At 42.3% G+C, this 21,161-nt stretch overlaps 1 protein-coding gene across 5 annotated transcripts in view; it reads right to left on the reverse strand.

Annotated features, from left to right (window-relative positions):
• Nucleotides 1-12,493, reverse strand: part of FAM13B (family with sequence similarity 13 member B) — a 44,994-nt gene extending 32,501 nt beyond the window's left edge. Inside the window, exons 1-2 of one of the 5 annotated variants that reach the window (XM_059483374.1) lie at nt 12,256-12,493; nt 966-1,132 (exon numbers count right to left, since the gene is read on the reverse strand). The gene's annotated coding sequence lies outside the window, so the exon portion shown is untranslated. Of the gene's footprint in view, nt 1-965; nt 1,133-7,705; nt 7,741-12,255 lie in introns of those variants that run through there. The other 4 variants (XM_059483375.1, XM_059483378.1, XM_059483377.1 and 1 more) reach the window with 4 other exon arrangements.
• Nucleotides 12,494-21,161: the final 8,668 nt, after the last annotated feature.

The raw sequence follows: 21,161 nt of genomic DNA on the forward strand, positions 1-21,161 counted from the left end.
GAGAAATTAAAACCCAAAGGCCCAGTTCAATGTATGTTTTGGAAAGCATTAATCTGTAACACAAAGTGTTTTAATTACCTAATGCAAATACTCTCTAGTCTGCCTCCATCCATGCACTGCTTTAATGGACAGTTCTGTAATGTCTCCAAACACAGCCAGCTCAATAAATGACTACCACTGAGGTGTTCTGTCCAGCCCTCAACAGAGGACTGAGAAGAATGTATACAGCAGGAAGGAAAATGCAGAAAATTCTAGTTACCACATTTCTAATTAAGTTCTAAGGTATTTTGGTAAATTCCTCAGTACTTTTTCTGACAGTATTTAGTAACCAGGCTCTCAGAACTCAATACAAAAGTCTCTCAACAGGAAATGAAACCAGTGGATCACACCAAACCAAAACCCTAATTTCAATCATATGAAATGATTAAGTACTTTGTGATACTCAACTGGGCTGTAATAATTTTAAAATATACTTGGCATTTTCTGGTCTACATAATAAAGCTTTCCACACCTGAATCAAATTAAATTTTTTACTGATCAGAAAACCCCCAAAGCTAGTTTCTAGATGCTCAGTGATACCATTCTATCATGCAGAAGCTTGAGCTTCACTTGCAAGTCTTTGCTTGATAAAGGATCTAGATCGATAACAAAGAGCAGTGTAAGTCAGTCAGGCTGTAATCCTGTCAAAACCAAAATATTTCTCCTAGGAAAGAAAAAACAGTCATTTCAAAATAACTAATAAAAAGAAAAGAAAACATACTTGCTTAAATGCCAGCAGTCACTTTGACAGAAGCTGGCACATAGAACATGAAGTAAATGCTGTTAGTCAAAGCACTGCAACCAAACTAAAATTCTCTGTTTACCAAGAGGTAAATTCTAATAGATTAGACATTCTGAAATTCACACTTGCTCTTCCTTTATTTTTTCCCCAGGAAAGCAAGTTAAGAAACAGTTAAGAAACCCACCTCAGAGTACTTAAACAGCCGAGTTTGAAAAACGCTTTCTGCGCCAGCTGCCCTCACTGACCAAGCATTCTTCTGTCATTTATGGTTGTTTAAGATTATGGCAAAAGATCAGCCTGTAGTTCCTCATTGAAGAATAGCAGAACTCGATCAGTACTTCAGCAGTTAATCTGAAAAGAAGGAAAATATTATTAGATCATAAAGTTTTCAACAGTTTTCAACTCAGTCAGGAATCCAAACATCACGTTAGAGGAATTCTTGTCAAATCATCAGTTTCTTGTTCTGAACAAGAAAGCATAAAGCCCACATTAGCACAGCTTATGAGAGAGCCCCTAAAACAGCAAATCCCTCCTTTCATTTATGAGTTAACCAAATCTGAAGTGAAAGTTAGCATTGGACATCTAAGTCTTAACAATTATGAAATAATTTGCAGACTCATTCAATCCTCTTCCAAAGAATCAAGGAGAGTTAAGTAGGTTACACAGAGTGTTTTAAAGTACCTACCATGCTAAAATATTTAATGGCTATGAAAGTTTTAGAATGATCTCAGGCACTGGTCTAATACAACATCTTTAAACAGCAAGAGCAAAACCTAAATCCTAACTAAGGAACCTTTACAGTCAAGCAGTTTTTGATGGTACTGATCATCCTTTCTAGGAAGTTATTACGTGTCCTAACTGCCAGTTCAGAGTCCAAGTGATCATCAGGTCTGGATACAGGAAGCAACTTCACCATGTCAGATTCCACAGAACCACCCACACTTTTGCCACCTTTTATTTAGAATCCAGATTATCTGGACATTTTTCATGTTCTCAGCTCTCAAAATAGCTATAAACCACAGTAAATTGCCTTTCTGGTTTTCTGTGGTATTAAAAATTTAAATTGCAGCTTCATGGCAGAGTGGAGCCAATGTAATGCCCAGAATCAGTCAGAGTCACATCAGCCCCTTGATCTCCCCACTGCCTGCTCTAAATAAACTCAAGCAACTGTGATTGGGCAAAAGCAGCTCGTGACACACACATAACCACAACACTCATCACCAAAACTAGATAACAAAGAGGCTTTCCCCAGCTTCAAAACATTCACTGAAACCTTTTGTTTCATAACTGGAGATTGATATGACAGCCTGGAGACAAGTACCTTCCCTCCCTTTGTTCTCCCACAGCTCCTGCTTCTGTTCCACATCAGGACAAATAAACTTTATCTTCACTTGCAAATTCCTGACAACCAAGCCCTCTGCTTTCAGTACCAAAATGCCAGACCATTCATTAGCTATCACAACAGGAGCCCAGAGTACTCTCAGCAGTTTGAATAAAGCAGTTTTGCTGCTCCCAACCCTCCCCAAAGTGCATCCATGTGCTGAGGGAGTTGGTCATAATCTCTATGTAAGACTGCTTCCATCTCCTCAGCATTTTCTTGCATTGAGACCTAGAGAAAAAATATTTCAGGCTTAGAAGTGTTTAAATGGTCTCTGTGCCTTGAATTACACACAGGCTGTAAATCTCTTAAGCCTCACACAAGTGAATCCTGCTCTGAGATCAGGGCTCCAGGTGAGCTGACAACAGAAAATGAAGGGTTATATTCTAGTCAATGGTTTGACTTTTTTTTTTCACCCTATCATATTAAAATCTGTTATTGCAAATTCTTGGTTACGAAAAAATCCTACCAGGTTCCAACAATGAAGCAGTTGCAATTCATGACCTCCTATAATTTATGGAGGCCTGGTACAGCCATTTTTATTTATTGTTCTGGTATTTTAAGAGAAAGTCAACATAATCTTTGCATGTAAGTAGATTTCAATCAATCCAAACATATCAAGCAAAATTTAAAATATGAAGTTGCACACAGTTTATTTTCTCAAGCTCTACCAAAGTCAGCTTGCCCACAATGAACAGAAAACCTCTCACTGGCCAGCTGTGGGGTCAAGGGCACCTGGCAGAAAACCTTTGATGGATCTGCCACAATGCTTCAGGCTGACTTACTAAAACCAACAAACAAACCTTCAAAACAAACATCACCTAATAAAAAGGCCAAATTAGAAGTAACCACTTCTTCATAATTCTGCACCAATTGAACAATCTTACAGCCCAGCTTTCTCAGCAGAGGTAACTTTGTGCTCAGTTCACTGACATGAAAGCTCAGCAGATGAACAGGCTGCCTGAATATTAATTTCATTCAAGAGGCATGAAAAAAAGAAAAAGAATACAAACTTCTATTTTAACTGGATTGGCAAGGTAAGAATGAAGTTGAAACAGCCTGGTTGTCTCATTGTTAGAGCAAAACCGGATTTACAACCCAGGTTTATACTTTGAAGAAAGCTTTATATGGCTTATTATCACCTAGAAAAATTAGTGAAAGCCCCATTTTCACCTTCTCAGACACACACATTTCAATATATCATTATACACAACAATCTATTTTCAGAGCAGTTCAGTCTTTTCCCTTTTAGTTCATGCTCTGCTATCTCCACAGGCTGTGATACAATTAATCTGACATTTACCAAATCTAGAAAGAGCTAGAAACTCTGAATGTTATTCAAGTTATTTCAGCAAGTTTTACTTCCTGCTATTTCCAACATTGTAAAAACTGTTAATAATTAAACATTTTATCTGCCCTTTTTCTGTGGATCAGAAGCTTTCCCGTTTGCCCTCCCGTGACTCAGGAAGTGCAGCACGTCACTGCAGGCACACACGAGAACCAGGACAGGACATGCAACTTTCAGGATTATTTCCAGAGTCTTTCACAAATTCTAAGCAATGCTGTGGAGTTTTTTAATTTATTTTTTTTTTGCCCCAATCAAACAGGAGCTAACCCACTCATTCTACTCTTTCTTCTTCTGCCCATATTATCCTGATCCTTCTAAGCGCATGCTTCTCCCTCACAATTTCATAACCTAAATGCTTCACAAGTTCTATCAAGAAAAAGACAAAAAATAGCAACTTAAAAAAAAAAAAAAAACAAAACCACACAAAAGAAAACTACCTAGCTTGAGTTTAATTATAAACATTCTGGTTGCATTTTTTTCAATCTACTTCCCCTGCTTGTTACTACAAACATTTAAAAACATCCTTGTCCCGTTCCTCGGCTGTTCCAATGGCCTGGAAGGCTCGGGATGGCCTTGGGGCAGCCCCCGCTCCAAAGGACGAGAGGAGTCTTCAGGTTTTTCTGTCTCCAGTGTTGTTTATGAATTCTTATCTACAATATTTTCCCCTGGCCTGACAGAGCTCCGCACAGCACGCCAGCCATCGCACGCTGCCTGCCCTCAGGGTGGTCACTTATCCTTATACCCAAAACTAAGAGTAAGATATTTCCCTTTTCCCCCAGTACCTTTCACCCTTATTGACAAGTGCACATTCAGTAAGAACCAATCTCAAAATGCCACCATCACCACCAAAGATGGATGACAAGAAAAAGAAGAAGAAGAAGAAGAAGAAGAAGAAGAAGAAGAAGAAGAAGAAGAAGAAGAAGAAGAAGAAGAAGGACAGGACACGCCCTAATTCCTCCATCTTGTCCCCTTAGAACCCCCCTGTACTGAGATTCTAAAACCTGTGTTTTCACTTTATAATTAATCTATCCCTTCACCATTTATCCCCGTGTGATCCTCCCATCCTCACACAGCTGTTACTCAAAGTCCAACCACCAAACACTTCTGGCAACGTTCCAGGACCTCCGAGCCCCCCAAGGGTTGTCTCGGTGACTCTGCACATCAGGACTGCTGTGCTTAGTTCCCACACATCCTTAAGCTACAATCATGCTGTACAAAACATAAATGCAGGAAAGTAAAAATACACCTTATTATAACCACATATTACACCACAATTTTACAAGGGACTGAAAAAACTTACTATGTCCTTTGTAACATGTTGAGCCCAAGCATCTTAAATGAGGGTAAAATACAGAGGTTTGTTTTGTATTGTGGATTTCAGTGCTCTCTGGTGTTATTTAAAAAATTTTGGGTTGCTTTTTTTAATTAAGGCAAGTTCTTTATAGGGTCTGCTGGGAAAACAGCACCGTGAGCTTCATTCTGCCATCATAACAGCATTCACTTATCTTGGCAACTGGAGAAGTATTTACACCCACACATGAAATGCCACTGAAAACCCCACAGAATACATGGCTAACTGCTAATATTTGAGGAATACACATGAAAATTTAGATTTACATTTAGTTCAGCTTTTACATTAATGACTGAAGTACAAATAATATATGGGCATCATTTTAAATGAAAGTCCTCAGGGTTCCACCACCTTTCCTTAAAACAAAGGAATGAAGCAACAAGCAAAAATAAACAGAGAAAGGCTGCAAACTGAAACTGTGCCATAGGAATGAAAACATTAATTTTGTGTGTACAATGTCTGCCACAAGTCTCAACTATTTCAGCAATTCTTTTATTTGCTCATTTTATGTAGCAAGAAATTCGTATTGTCTCTGAAACCAACCCAAAGCTAACACTGACTGCTGTTTTGCTCTGTGTTAATACATTATTTCATGGCATTAGCAAACATCGCCAGTGAATATTTGTTTTTAATACAAAAAAGTAAAAACTAAGATTTTTAGATAGGGAAAAAAGCAACAAAATGGCTCATCCCAGATTCTCAGGAAATACACCTCAAGTTTTTTTGGCTTTTTCAGCTGCAGTGCTGTGACCCTGTGAAGCATCACATGCCTGCAAACTGAGTCCTAACAGACCACAAACACATCCTGCAGTGCAAAGAGATCAATGCTCCTTGTCTGCAATAATTATTTACAAACTAAATTCCACAAAAACATTAGTCCCAAAGTTTTTGATTTCTTCCTCTAGATTTGATGAAGAAAAATAATGTATTATGTTTACTTATAGACAAAACCTGTGATATCTCCCTGGCTGCCTACAGCAAACATACTGCCAATCCAAATAAATAATTGATTTTTTTGCTAAATTGGAAATGATCAAATTTTAAACAGATTTTCTAAGAAGAATTTCTAAATGCTGGCCAAAACCTAAGAGCCAGATTGCAAGGTGGAATCCCAGGAACTCTCCTCCTGACATCACCCAGAGGCAGCTGCCAGGCAGGGCAGAGCAAGGAGCCTTCCCTGGGCACTCCTGAGTCCCAGCTCCGCAGAGCGCACGGAGCCACTCGCTGACTGCTGCACTTATTTCTGCCTCCAAAAACGGCAACCAGCACTCCTCATCTCACTCTTTAGTTTTGCTGAGTTAAAAGGAAACTGAATTTTGTAACAATTAGCACTGACTGGTTTTCATGCCATTTGTATACTCAAATTACTGTGAGCATTCCCAATGGATGAAGATTTTGGGCAAAAGAGCTTTTCCTCGTCTGATTTTCAGCTTTTGTTCAGCTAACAAGTAAAACCAGAGCATTTTGCTTGTTTGAAATAGTCCAGTCAAAATTGCAAGGATGGCCAGGCTGGGGAGGGGACATGGCTTGCAGTAAATTTATACAAAAGACAAACTGAAATTAATCCCACAAACAGAATCTACAGGACACAGAAAGAACAAATTTGTCTCAAGAGTACAGTAAAAGGCATGCAGAGATGTGCCAGTGCTTGAACAGACACAGAGCATCCTCTATGGAAAAAGAATAATCACATTTAAGTACTCATTAATACATTTGAAAGTCAAAACAATAATTATTTAAAATAAAAGTTTTAAAACCAGCAAGATCAGCTTAAAATAGACTCTTAAAGCAAGATTTCCTCTTTCTGGCTCAGTGAAATCAGCTATCAAGAGGTATTTTAGCCACAAGTCTAGACTGCCAAATTGGGCTACTTATTATTTTAAATTTAATAAGCTGGTCTTCTTAAGAACACAATCCCCATCCCCATTAAGGCATACTGTTTGAAATTAGGTAGAACTACAAAATTTCACTTGCAGTGTTGAAGGAATCCATGTTAGAATAAATCTCTTCCCAAGCAGATGTGACTTTGCTGCTCCCTTTGTTGCTCATTATGGTTCCCAACCCTTCACTGCCCTGTTTGCTTTCTGGTTAAGCAGGAATCAGAAGGACACCAGCCCACTGCAGTTTTGCACACAATCAAAAAGGAGCCAGCAGAAGCATGAACAGCAGCTCTCATTAATGAGCAGTTTGTCTGTGTATGCCCTCACATGTGCATTCACACACACATTAAACCTCAGTGCTGTTCAACAGAAATTCTCCATCGTTGGCCAGCAGCACGTCTGAGATGGTCTCAAAACCACTCAACTGACAAAATACTGCTCATACTGACACAGCAAGTAGAAGCACAAAAAATGCACCAGAAGATTTAGTGGAATGCAATTCTAATGCAATTTTTGCTCCCTGGGAATGTGGCAGCAAGCCTTCTAATTTACAAATTAGAACAATTTAAATTAAGCCTTTATGTCGTTTCCATGCAAGAAAGAAACAAAACACCTCATGAAAACTCCTCTGGAAGAGATATAACTAAAACTAATATCATTTGGGAATTTGTGGGGTTTTTTCATTTATTTACAAGCCAAGAAACCATAATACTGATTAGTATTTATTTTCCAGTCATTAAAGTTTAGTCTACAATTTCAGCTGACAGAACCTGAGCACATTCTGAAAACGCCCATCGCTCACAGACCCTCATGAGAGACAGAACCAATCCATTAGAAAAACCCCAAATACAGTGACTGATTTAAGCAACATTCCAAAAATATTCTACACTTTTAAAGAACAAGCTGAGAGGTCATCAAAATGTTAGCTGATTTTGATAAGCAAAAGGAATGTTTTATATTCACTTACTAGATAAAATCCAAAGGCTTTTTACCAGCATTACAGCAACTTAGAATCCTCCAAGTACATTGTAGCAAGAAAATAAAACCATCAGCGATCCCAGAAAAAGTAGCTGTTTGCTCAGTGCTCACACCCACCACCACACACTGCCAGATTTGCTCTCATCTGCTGCTGCCAATGCACATGTGCAGAATTCTAAAGAAACTTCCTGCTCACACAGATCCCATCACACTCTTAACAACAGTAGTTAATAAATAAAAAGGCTTTTGTATCTTGTGTAACAGCTAATTATATTCATCCTACTCGCCACCCCCCAATGCAAAGCTCTACTCCAAAGCACACAAATCTCACTGCCCCTGCATCAGATCATGCAGAACCTGGCTGCAATGGCATTAAAGTACAGTAAAGTAGCAGACAGGAAGAAATTATCAGCAAAACTATGCAACTTGCAAGCTTCACGTTATAAAACCAAAGCAGTTTAACAATTGTCACTGCTGTTAAAAAAGACTTTGGAACAGAAGCCAAGCTATTTCAGAGACACCAAAAAAGCAAACTATAAATATATAATGCACTTAATTCATTATACATAAGTTATCCTATTACATACATTTATCATCAGTTTGTTGCTGCCCTCCCAAACAGGTCAGCAGAAACACAAACTGGAACTCAGCAATCACCAAATGGTTCACAGCCCCTCGATACCCAAACGCTGCCTCTGGCAGAGCCTCGAGCACGTGCCACCAAAATAAAGGACAGGCTCAGCACCCCCACGGCAGGAGAGAGACATTTCAACCAAGAGTTCAGTGCTGCAGCAATGATTCTCTGAATTTCAAGAGATGGGGAAAGAAAAAAAAAAAAAAAAAAAGACCCAAAAAACCCACAAAAAAAGGGTCTGGTACTGAGGTCCTCTGTCAAAACTTAATTATGACTAAATTTGAAGAAATCACAAGGTTAAGAGTTACATTGCAGACTAAAATTAACTAACCTGATTATATTTCTAGAGTGCCAAGACAACAAAAGATTTCATTAAATATAAAGTTCAGCAGAAAGGAGAGAAAACCTTTCAAAAATACACACTTAAAAAAGGGTATAAAAGAAGAAAGAACCACATTGATAAGATTGCAGCTCTCACCTTTTCAGTTCTGTCCATGTGTTATTGTCCTACACAGCTGAGCACAAATTTTAATCCTAGCCCACTGCAGGAACTGTGAACAGAAGAGCCCCATGAGGAGAGCTGCCAGCAGCACTGCAACCTGGACAATCAGTGCAGGGCTCCCACCACATCCAGGGCTCACATCCAGCACATGCCCCACCCAAATGTCCTTACAAATGTCCAAACAGAGAAGAAAATAAAAACCATTCAAAGCTCTCTATAGGAAAAAGCCTCTGCAACCAGAGTCTTTGTTACAAGCTGTTTGAACACAAACATAAAGCCCTATCTGTATTTTAAGCTCAAATGGCACATTTTTGTTTTTTTCTTAAGACAAATACACAGGATTTCACACATTCACAGGGAAAAGACCACAAGAGTAGAACTGTTAATATCACAATAGAACTATTTTCACTAATCAGAACATGGGCCTGCAAAATATTACCCATTTCTTGTAGGGAATGACTCCACCCATATGTTGCAAACATAACAGGTTTTGACCTTCTAAACTATGTTTTTAAGACTTCAAAACAAACCAGCTTGACAGAAAAAAAAAAGCTTGGTAGAAGATGCAGTAACAAATATATTATGTTTTAGAGTGCAATAATCCACAGAATTCACTTGAACCAACTGAACTTCCACAAATCTCAAGAGCTGGCTATCAAGCCAGTACAAACTGTGAAGATAAATCTGAATTTACCAAGCCTTGAGACAGCTACTCATTCTCAAACAAAATTTTTGATCTCGAACCTTACAGAAAATAATAGTTACCAAGACTGAATTGCTCAATTATACTAACTTTCCGGGGAGCAATGTGAAATTCTTGTATGCTCTGCCTGAATCCAATTGTGACAAGAGACACAGAGCCCCTCTGCTGAAAAACTGATAGAGCCATCACTTTACAAACTGCATGACAAGTAACAATCTCCTTCTTCTGTAGCCCTTCACAAAAGATTTAATATTCCTTCACTTCTGTATCTCCTCCTCATGTTTTGGATAAAATGTTAATTTTCAGTTCTTAAATAACAGTCTGAATTTATCAATAAATATACAACTAGGCCTGCAATGCAAGGAAAAAAAGTTGAAGAAGTTTCCATCCTTCATCCTCACAGATGGAAATGAAGAATTGCCCTGCACTAGTTGATTCACTCCCACCCAAATGGCCAGGAGATTTTTGTGTGCTAATATGGCAGTAGGGTTAACCTGCTATGCACGGAATTAAAGGACAACTTGAACCAACATCACTTCCTCCTCCATGCAGCCACAGCTTCTTTTGTGGGGGATGGGGGAAAAAAGAGAATCACCACACAAAAATATAAAAAATCCAAACTAAAAAAAAAAAAATCACCTCAGACTTGGTGGGTTTTTCTTACTTTCCCCCTGGAAAGGGGCATCACTGCTCAGCTGTAGCATTTGAGCAGAAATCCAAAGGCTGAGTACTAGAGAAGGAAAAAACCCAAGCCCATAAAGCCTTCCCACGCAGCAAGCAGGGACTCAAAACTTTCTGATGTCTGTTCCAAACACACAGAATATTTCTCCAGCCTCACCTGCTTTTCAAACATGCCATTATATACATTAGAGAGCAATGCTTCACTGCTTGCACGGACTCTCAGGGTATGAGCCACACATGACAAATGTTAAATTCAGTCTTTATGAGTGCAAGAAGATCCTCCAGTGTTTCAAGCAACACAAAAATGAAGTGCCCAAACTAACACAGAGCAGGTAAAAACGATCATTTGCCAAACTCAGATGTTTTGACATGTTGTTCATGTCAAAATCTGCAAGCATTAAAAGCTACCAGGAGCCTCTCCGAGTCAGCTTCCTTAAATGCAACCATGGGACACTCTACTTGATTGATTTTTCTAAAACAATACTGTAAATTTCCAGTTTGATGCTTTCAAAGCATTGAGGTATTTAATTCCTTATTGTTACATAGTCGAGACAAGGAAAGAATCCCTATGGAGCCAAACAATGTACAAAATACAGACAAAGAAGATTAAAAGAGATCTTAAATATCTTAAAGTCTATGCAACAAAGAACACATAAAGCAATTTACTAGTTATGAGCAGTAAAAAAAAAAAGAAAACAAAATAGCTAAACTGCTTATAATATAGGCCAACAAATCAGTTTTCTGCTCTTTTTATACTGCAGATTAAACTGCATGGAAGACAGGAAAACTTCAAACCTAAACACTAATCCAGTTTAACAATTTGTTCTAAATTCACAAACTAACAATTCTATCCCTGAGGACATTCAGGAACACATGCCAAAAAAAAAATAAACAACTGTGTATTCTTCATATATTCACTTTCTTTTTTTTTTTTTTTTTTAACAGGCAAGAGTTATAATGTGGTATTTACTTTCTTCATCTGTTACCTCTTTTCCCCATCTTGAGCCTGGCAGCAGTAAGAAATTTTATACAAATTTCTTAAAATGCAGCCAGACCAAGGAATTTGAGAATAAGAGAGCTGTGCATTGAAAGCTGGCATTGCAGTTTGTGATGGGAGGGTTTTTTGTTGTCGGGTTTTGTTGTTTTTTTTCCAAATCTTGAAGGAGCACCCCAACACTGGGCCATCTCATATTAAAGCAACTTTTTGATAGCAAGAAACATTTCCACTGAAATCCCTAAGGAGCTTCCATGAACAATGGAAACCCACAGCAGCAAACCACTCGGAAGATATATTCGGTCACAGTTCAGTGCATGACCCAGCGCTGCCTTGGTGACCCAGGCGATGCAGTGACCGCCCTTGTGCCAACTTCTGAGATCCACCGGGCTGCCAGGGAGCGGGGCCGGGGCTGTCAGGGAGAGAGGCCGGGGCTGTGAAGGAGAGGGGCCGGGGCTGTCAGGGAGAGGGGCCGGGGCTGTGAAGGAGAGGGGCCGGGGCTGTGAAGGAGAGGGGCCGGGGCTGTCAGGGAGCGGGGCCGGGGCTGTGAAGGAGAGGGGCCGGGGCTGTGAAGGAGAGGGGCCGGGGCTGTGAGGGAGCGGGGCCGGGGCTGTGAGGGAGCGGGGCCGGGGCTGTGAGGAAGCGGGACCGGGGCTGTGAGGGAGCGGGACCGGGGCTGTGAAGGAGAGGGGCCGGGGCTGTGAGGAAGCGGGACCGGGGCTGTGAGGGAGCGGGACCGGGGCTGTCAGCGCGCCCTGCCAGGGGCACCCGGCCGCTCCGTGGCAGGAGGGCGCAGCCTGGGCGCACACTCCTGCAGGAGCCGGGCTGTCAGCGCTGCCGTCCCACCGACAGCAGCCTGGGGGACGCTGCCGCCCCTTGACAGCTCGCAGCTCGCGGCTGCAGCGGCTGGGCAGGAGGAAGTTCCCGCGCCCCGCTCGGGCCGGTGCCAGAAGGTTCCTGAAGCCTGACGTGACACCGAGCGGCCCGAGCGGGGACCCCCCGCGCATGCGCCCCGCGCCCCTCACCGTTGCCGGGTGACTCGCCCTCCCCGCCGTCCTCAGCACCACCGGCAGGTTCCTCCGCCTCTTCCTACCCCGGGGGCCGGCGCGGGCCTCTCCTCGCCGCTCCGCTCTCCTCGCAGCCCTCCTCCGCCGGCCGCTGCCCGCGCCGTGTGCCGCGGCCGCCGCGCTGCCGGAGCCGACGCCGTCCGTGCCCTCACAGCCGCTCCGAGCTCCGAGCCGCGAGCGGGGGGTCCCCGACGGCAGCGGCGGCGACGGGCGGAAGTGACGCGCTGACTGACAGGTGCAGAGCGCGCGCCCCCCGCCCGCCTCCCCCCGGGGGTCACGTGCCGCGGGGCGGGGCGGGGCGGGCGCTGAGGGCGGGCGGGACCCGCCCCCTGAGGCGGCGGCGGCCGCGCCCGGCCCGGTCCGGGGGGCGAGCGGGGATCGCCCCTAAATGAACGTTTTCATCATGTTCCCTCACGGTAACTCAGCCACCCGCCCGCATCGGCCTGTGCGGGCTCCGAGTCACAGAGTGAAACAGCTTGGGGAGGACCTCTGAGCTCATCGAGCCCAAGCTTGGACCGAGCATCACTGCGCCCACCACACCCGGCACTGAGTGCCCCGTCTGCTGTTTCCTTAAACACCTCCCTGGGCAGCTCCTTCCTATGTCTGATCACCCCTTCCGTGAAGAAATTCCTCTTCCCGTCCAACCTAAACCTCTGGTGCAGTTTAAGACTCTCCTCGCATCCTGGGGTGCCCAGAGTGTGACCATGGCCAGCAGTGCCACCATGCAGGCTCGTACCCTGCTCGCTTTGGTTGGACATGAGGAGAAATTTCTTCCCAGAAAAGGTGATCAGACATTGGAACGGGCTGCCCAGGGAGGTAGTGGTGACACCGTCCCTGGAGCTGTTTAAACCTGGATAAGGCATTCAATGCCATGGCCTGGTTGACATAGGTTCGACTCAACGACCTCAGAAGTCTTTTTTGGCATAATTGATTCTGATTTTCCAGTTTTGCTTTTCTGATAACCATATTAAGATATTTCCTGTAAATCTTCTGAACTGAAGCATCAAGAGCAATCACTGCCAAACATTTCCCAAAGGCGAGTGTGCCAGAAGTAATGAAGTGCCCTTTGACAAAGAGCTAATGCATTTTGAAACATAAAATTTAGCACCCTTAAAGTGAGTTAGCATAAGTTAGAGAGGAGATGCAAGCTTACACCCGAAGTGTTAAAAGCAGTGCCTGGCAGTCTGTGGTTCCCACATGCCACGCTGAAACTACAACAGCTTTTTCTGTCATGCAGTGCCAGCAGCCATAGGTGGTGGGTTTAATAAGGCATTTAAGGAAACTTGGATTTAGTTAGTAAAAATCCTCTCAGGAAAAGCTTTTTTTTCCTCCCGTGAAAAACTGACAAAGAGTATATGAAAGGGGAAAAAATTATACAGGCAGGATGGGATTAATTGAAACCTCTGTATTTTCAATAGCTGGGAGGATTTTTTTTTCAGGTTTTCCAGCATGGGCTCTGAATTTTATCTAGAGATACATTTACAAGACTCATTAAAAGGTTTTGCATTTAGAATCCAAAGAAGGGAGAGTCACAACTCCACAGTAAATTAACCTGGCTTTAATCAGATCTAAAACTCCGTTTTCCTGCTGGAAGATTTGGTGCCATTAGGAGGTACCACACAAACCCAATAAAACATGTAGGGTCGGGGGAAATGGTCTGTGTGTGCTCTCTGTCTGTTTCCACAGCAGACTTCTCTACTTGAAGCACTAATAAAATTTCCTCGCATCAGGATGAGGTTTCTGAATTTGTATTTTGTATACATAGCTGTGTTCTTTCTGATTCATTTAGCCTCATCAACAACAATAAAGATACTGAATCAGAACAAGCTGGCAATTTTGTTGATGAAACATGGGGGAGAGCGGACTCCAGCTGGCTCTTCAGCAGATCCATTGGCTGGCTGACAGCAACAAAACTGCAAGGAACCTGACAGAGAAAGCACATGCAGTGAGAGAGACAGGCAGCAGAGGCAGGCAGGTAGGCAGGCACTGCACAGCACCTGTTTGCTGCTTTTTAGTCCAAGGCAGTGGTTTCTCTCCTCTGAACTGGCTCTGAATACACCATTCCATGCCAGCTTATCCTACCTCTTTCAAAGGCTTCCAAGGCTCCTTGCAGGGGGCAGACATATGCAGTCCCAGGCTGCCATTTTAGGCTTTTCTGCTCACTTTGTGTTCTTGCTGTCTGCTTGAAAGGTTGAGGACAACCCAGGAGTCAGAGGGACATAGAATATCCCAAGTTGGAAGGGGCCCATAAGGATAGGGCTCCTCACAGACTGTCTAAAGCTGAACCATGTGACCAAGAGCATTGTCCAGATGCTCCTTGAACTCTGGCAGACTTCGCACTGGGACCAATTCCCTGAGGAGTCTTTTCCAGTGGTCAACCACTCTCTCAGTGAAAACCTTTTCCTCATGTCCTGCCTGAATTTTCCCTGACCCAACTTTACTCCATTTCCTCAGGTTCCATGACTGGTCATCGAAGAGAGGATCAGCATCTCCTCCTGCCTTTGAGGGAAGCTGCAGGGTGTGATGAGAGCCCCCCTCTGTCTCTTTATCTCTGAGCTGAACAAATGCAGTGAGCTAATCTGCTCTTTGTAAGAATTTCCCTTGAGACTTTTCACCATCTTAGTCTCTGTCTGATGCTTTAGCCACATTTTCTAAGATAGTAAATAGAGAGAGAAGAGAGGCAGCTGCTGCACAGCTCCAGGGGCTTGGCAGGTGTGACTGGTCAGCATCTGGCCCCTAGGACTGAAGAGCCAGAGTGCCCTGGCATCCCTGTCATATCAGTAAATCCATGTCCAGAGCCACACCATGAATGGGGAGCCATTTCTGCAGCTCAGTGTGTTTTCCTACAAGTCCTTACAGCTAAATTGTTCAGTGTAAAAGTTTTGCAGAGATTGACTGCTAAGTGCTTACAAAGTAACTCAGTAAATCTGAAATAATTACTGGTGTAATTCCTCTCTTTTCAGGAAAAGCCATTCATAAGCACAAATCACTGTTGCCTGTATGTGTCACAGAAGAACTGGAGCCATGTTTCTTTCCTTCATGTATCCCCAGCTCCCATCATGACCTAGTATGGCTTTAGAATAAATATTCTCTGAAGAATTTGGCTTCCAATTAAGTCTACTTCCAGCAAGAGCCCTGCATTACAGCTCATCAGAAATGAAAGAAACTGAAAGAAAAATATCCTTATCACTGTGCTCAGGGTTGTACAAGGCTTAGTACAAACTGAGCTAAAATACTTCAGAACTGAAATCAGCTTTGCAAAGCCATAGAATCCTTGGAAGGTTGATAGCCTGCCATGCAATTCCTTACCTTCCTATTGGGTTATTATCTTACTAGGAGGAAATGGGAATCTGACACGTAGCAAAACAAGACACTGTGTTGTAATGCCTGTGTATTATATGTCAAACAGTTTTTCCTGGAGATTATCTGTATGTCAGCAAGGTGTTTGCTTTTGGGTTTAATTTTTCACCTACAAATTATTTGATGCATTCTTCTGAACTTGGAAGTGCTCAATTTTTTGCCTTAAGTGGATCCTATTGATACCTTGCAAAAAATATTGACAAATGTGAGTCCTTTCAACACCAAGGGAAAATTAGCAAACCCTTTCCAGCTGGATGCTCTACAAAGAGCTTTCTTTTCCTGTGTATTTCATCCACAAACAGAGACATGTCCCCAAGCTGAGTCTTTACTTTGTTCTTTTCCAGCATTTTCTAACAAACATTTTGTTTCAGGATGCCCAGCACATGACACTTGGCCTTGCTGAACATCCATAACTCTCCATGGAAACTCTCATATCAGCAAGTATACAGTTGTTCTAACTCATGGTGTCCAAAAGGGCACCTAAGAAGCAAAGTTCATTTTTAAATCTTTGCCCTGTATTAAAAAATGAGGCTTCACAATGCTCAAGCAAACAGGTTAAAAGATCTGTTTTATAGAAACACAAACTCCAGCTGAGAGAACACCATTCATCATTTCAAAGCCTGTCAGCCATAACTAGACACATATGTAAGGATTTTTTAAAAACTGAATTCAGTATCAAAGGCACACGTTCTGCGTAAATGTCAGACATTTTTACTCATTTTTCTACTAGAGTTCTGTGATTAAAATAAACGTTTACAGCATGAGATTTTTTTTCCCTGCCTCTGAACACTTTTTGGATCTGAATCTCGGTTTTAGAAGATCTGTCTTTAAAGCAGAAATCGAGGAATATGGGTCAAACGTGTCTTTTAAGGCTTGTTCATATTTTAATTGCATGGTTGCAGATTTAACAGGAGATAGTTCTTCCCTCCTTGAAATTCAAGACATCGAAAGGTTAATTCAGTCTTCTCAGTTCCATTTCCTTCCGTCTGTTCCCCTTCCCACACTCCTCCCCACCCCCCATCTGTAGACAGCTGAGTTATTTGAATTTTGTGCGAGCTAGTATTCATCCAAAGGGGAAAATCACTCAGTGTATGCACCAGGCAAGCGAAACTTGCAGTACTGCACACTTGCATTTTTTACTTCCTATTTGCTTTTCTCTGCATTCACCAGCTTGGGCTGTGGACACACACACTCATGCCCCAAGGATAAAGTTAACTCAAATTAAAGCTTGTGTGTCCCCATCACTGTTGAATTGCCATTCTTTGCCCTCACGTGGAATCTGTGCTCGAGCTGCTGTGCTGCTTTTACCTTGGGTAAGCAAAGGCTGCAGTTCCCGTTCCCACAATTTGTCAGTGCCAACACAATCACTCTCTGCTGCTCCCATGTTATTTCATGGTGTGGTCTCTCATGCCCAAGGTACACTAACTCCAGGGAAGTCACTTTGACAGAGCTCAGGTTAACCCTGGGATGAAGACAGAGCTTTAATCCAACTGATTTTGGCACTTTGCACACGTTTGGAAGAAAAAAAAATCATACGAGTACTCACTAAAAATGTTCTAGTTCACTCAGGTTCTGAAAAAAGAGATGTTCACTTCAGATGCCAGGAGAGGTAAAGGGTATCATCTTTCTTCATTCTCTTTTTCACATTCTAAAAAAGAAAACCAGTGTTTAATGTAAAATACTTGCAGCGTTCATGGAAAAAGCAGAAGTTAACACATGTAGAACTCACTTATTACCATTTTCTTACATAATTGTTCACCTTGTACACAACATGTAATACCTATATGTTTGACTTACACTGTATAACAAGCTTATAAAATTGGAAAATTATTTTTTGAAAAGATGATGGAGAAATACATGTTTTTATTCTGTAAATTGCTCAGAGTAATCAGCTAGAAAAGATAACTTGGCTGCCTTTTCTGTTCCTCTGCTTCAGCAGCCTTGTTTCCTTAAGCCGCTGAAAAATTTCAGGGTTTATCTTCTTCCGAAACATAAAACCAAACTACCAGGGGTTCCAGGCTATTGAGAGTGGAATGATTTGGCAACACAAAGAGAAGTTCTGGTGAGGTGCCCCTCAAAACTACATCCACAGCCCAGTGGAATGAAGAATTTCTCACCTCTGTAGCTACCCCAGCACAGCACAGATTGTAACAACAGACCCACCTATTGTCCTTTTTCCTCTGGACAAAAGGAAAATCTAAAGTTAACATAAAGCTAGTAATGTCTGGATTTTATGATCTTTGATCTGTCTTCTCCTGGATTATGTTGGTTATCTATTTGTTGCACAGTGGGTGCCACAATTTGAATGGTAATGTTTTTCCTCTGAAGCAAAGAGAGGGAGAATCTCAAGAGTGGATTATTTAATTTCAGAGCAGCCAGCTCCACTGAGAAAAGCCATGTTTGAGCACACTCCCAATGCTCATCCAAGATCTCCCTGTCTTACTTCTTCCCTAAACTGCTGCTTGCAGGAGGTGCTTCTGTCCAGAGACAGAAAGGAGGGGAAAAAAAAAGACTGTTAAAGACTCAAAGTCATGCTAAACTTGTGTCTGTAGACCAGTATTCATCACAAACTGTCATGTGCTCTGTAGCACTAACTAATGTGACTAACACATCACATGCTTTGTTCCCCACCCTGGCTTTGGAGAGAGAAGCCTGTGCATGGACATTCTGTATTAATTCTATTTTTTCCTTAAATAATTAATTCAAGGGTCAACACATTTTGCTAGAAGAGGCCAGGCCAGAGCCAAGTGCTTTGTGCTGGAAGACACTTTTGGGTCAGTTCTTGAGAAAGCTCTGTTGCAAGAATCTCCATCTGGTTAAACTCTTAAAAATTCACTCCCATACCAAGTTTTATAATATAAAAAAAAAAAAAAAAAAAGAAAAGAGAGAGAGAGAGGAAACTCTACTCCCACTAGCTTATGTTTTCTCCTTTTGCTCTGTGCTGCAACAGGGCTTCTGGTATAGACTTGTCTGAACTCTTGAGCTATTTGGAAAACATGGGGTTGGTAAAAATAACCCAAGGAGAAGGACTGTCTACAACTGCCTCTCCTCGCCCCTCATCTTCTGCATGCACTACCCTCAAGGTTCAATGGTCTTGGTAAGGAAAATGAAACACCTTGGGTAATGCTAAAATGTCCACTGTAAGACAAGTGTGGAGTATTTACTGAGTGGCAGTGCAGCATTACAGCAGAGAGCCTGCCAAAGAGGGATCGGTGCCTTCCTTACACCCCCAGGATTCATTGTCTCTTAGCCTGGGAACCTGTCTCCGTTCCCAAACAGGGATATTTTTTTTGGCAGCAAGACGGAACAAAAGGCACAAAGAGAACTAAGAAAACCCTTTCAGTGAAGCTGTAGTCTTTTTTTTTTCCTGTTCCCCTGAGGACGGGAAACCTTCTAAGGACAGCTCATAATACACCCAATCCTGCTACCTGCCTGGAAGGTGCTCAGTGCTCACAGGGACCTACAGGAATTAGGGTCTGTGCAGATTCCAGCCCAGCTTTCAGCCTTGACAAATTGATCCCCTACCTTTAGCACCAAAAATACCACAGCATTTTGAAAATGAAATCACTGTTATATTTGAGTGGGCGTGTTATTTCGAGACAGCACTAATGTGATTATAAAATCAGTTGTGTCAGCTTATTGGCTCAGCTACAGACACTGATCTGCTCAAGCGTCTGTTCCTCTACCCGCCTGCTCGCCTTAGGGTGCTTTGTCCCCCCTCAGCTCCCCGTGGAAATTGAGACCATTTGGTTCCCACTAAGGAGAAAGAAACCCTTTCTTCTGGCACTTGCCCACCTCATCTCTATGAAACTTGGCATTTCCAGAGCACCTCTTGTGCCAAACATGAGCGCAGCATCCCCCAGCCCACTGAAGGCTACAGCCCATATATATGTGTGTGCATATATACATATATGTATATATGTGTATATGCATGGGCTGGGCATGCTGCTTCCAAGTGACAGCAGCCAAGGGAAAAGGGCAAGTGGCAGCAGCATCCAAACCTCCCAGCTTCACTTTTCAGACTTTTCACTTGAGCTCTCTAAATGTTTCCTCTCACCTATTACCGAATCCTGGGAGCGAGTGTTTGTTTTTCCTGCTGCTCTGTGGGTGTCTGACAGACTCGGTGCCTTGTGCTGCCAGGCATGGTTTAATGCTGTCAATGGCAGGTGACTCACTGGTATCAGAAGTGTCAGTCCTGGCAGGTTTGACTCAGCCCTTCATCTTTTGGCAACAAATTGAAATAAAATAGAGTTTCCATTGTATGAGGCAGCTTTTCAGGCACAGCCATAGCAGTGTAGCTTTATATGCTTTATGTGTAGAGCATGTATAAAGATTCTACAGTCTGCGTGCTCCACTGGCTTCCTGGTTTTTCACATTTCTATACACTACATTCTTCTGCCTCTGAGCAACATGTAGAAAGTTGAGGTTTTCATTGCAACCACAGTCTTCCCAAGGCCAGGTAAATGCCATGTTCCCCTTACTGAAGACAGTGACTGAAATCCTGCAATTAAAAACCTGACAAAGAACAGCTTTGCTGCTCATATATACCAAAAGTATTTCCATTACTAGTGAAAGGAAAAGGCATCTGAGTATGATATTACCTACCCATCTTTACCTCAAAATATGCAATGCCCTCAAGCCAAGTTCCAAATTTTCCACATGTAAACTGCATCCAGCTGTGTGTGCTGCACTGAGTATATAAACATGAGGTTTGAATCCCACATGAGCTGTGTTTGACCACAGCACTGAATTTACAAGCTGCAGAAACTTGACAAGCACTTTATGCAATGGTCAAGATGTTTGTTATTGAGATGAGTATCTCCTGATTTCAGCAGAGTGAGAATGTGTAAGTTCTCATCATTATGTTATTTCTCTCAACACTGTTGCACCTTCCTTGCAAACCTAACCCAACATCAATTAAAAACTTGGTCATCTTTAGCCTAAAAACCCAAACAATGTATCCCAAACTGTTTAAGTATTAGGTTGGAAAATAAATTGGGCAATTAAAGTGGTAGTGGTGGTGAAAACAAGCATGTTCACCCTGTCTTAGCATGTTTAGAAGAGCCTGAGCTCTGCTGTGGGTCCTGGGGGCAGAGCCTGTGACTGGACATAGAAAACCAAAAGTGAGGTTCTTCTGCTTTGCTGTTCGGAACACTTTGCTGTCTACAACTGAGAGAACTTGTGCTACTCTTGAAGTTTAAGAGGTTTTGTCCTTTTAGTCTCTCTTCATAATCAGAATTATAATTGTTATTTTTTAAAATTGACAAATATTAAATATTAATTAAAAACTGTAACTCATTAGCTGCCTGGATTCATGAATCACTCAGATTATGTTTTAAAGTATTTTCTGATCTAAATCTTGTGTTCAGCCAAACAAGAGTTTAATGCTCTCTCTTCAAACAGACACACGAAGACTCCTCAGTGCCAAATTTCAGCTACAGCTTACACCAAATACTCACCCAGTGGCTGCCTTCCTGCTTTTTCCCTGGGGCTTTCAGTCAGGA

Source organism: Ammospiza nelsoni, chromosome 16, assembly GCF_027579445.1.
Source record: "Ammospiza nelsoni isolate bAmmNel1 chromosome 16, bAmmNel1.pri, whole genome shotgun sequence".
Classification (NCBI taxonomy): Eukaryota; Metazoa; Chordata; class Aves; order Passeriformes; family Passerellidae; genus Ammospiza; species Ammospiza nelsoni.